Source organism: Octopus bimaculoides, chromosome 25 (genome assembly GCF_001194135.2).
Source record: "Octopus bimaculoides isolate UCB-OBI-ISO-001 chromosome 25, ASM119413v2, whole genome shotgun sequence".
In the NCBI taxonomy this organism is placed as follows: Eukaryota; Metazoa; Mollusca; class Cephalopoda; order Octopoda; family Octopodidae; genus Octopus; species Octopus bimaculoides.
The window spans coordinates 2827985-2828549 of record NC_069005.1 but is presented as its reverse complement, the minus strand read 5'-3'; the positions used below and the strand labels follow the sequence as shown (position 1 = coordinate 2828549).

Here is a 565-nt window from a genome sequence, read left to right as displayed (position 1 = left end):
TATATATACATATATATATATAAATATATACATTTATATATTTATATATGAAGAAATGCATTGAGATCAGGCACACTTTTTTTCTTCATATATATGCGCGCGTTCAAAGCGAAGGTTCACGATATCTGAAGGGGTTTGGCGGGATATGAAGTAATGAAAGAGAAAATGTGTTAGAAAATGTTCTTTATTGCATTGTAGCAACATTTTTCAAAAAACCTGTATATGTATATATATATATGTAATATTACGTTTGTATGCATTAACATGGACGTTTTTGTCTGCATGTGAACGCACGCACCATTCTGAGTTTGTTTCCTGTTTTAATACCTTCTAACATTCTGATATAACGACGATGATGCATGCTTCAACCCTCCAGGAAACAAATATCACATCATGATATTTTTTAATTTTTATTTTAGATCTCTCTAGATATGTTTAAACACATAAGCACAGGCACACATACACACGCGGAAGTACATGTATATATGTATGTATGTATCTATCTCTCTCTCTCTCTCTGTATATATATATATATATATATATATATATATATATATATATATAT

At 29.0% G+C, this 565-nt stretch overlaps 1 pseudogene; it reads right to left on the bottom strand.

Annotated features, from left to right (window-relative positions):
• LOC128250820 (uncharacterized protein DDB_G0271670-like) overlaps window positions 1-337 on the bottom strand; it is a 66586-nt pseudogene extending 66249 nt beyond the window's left edge.
• Between the last annotated feature and the right edge of the window lie 228 nt (window positions 338-565).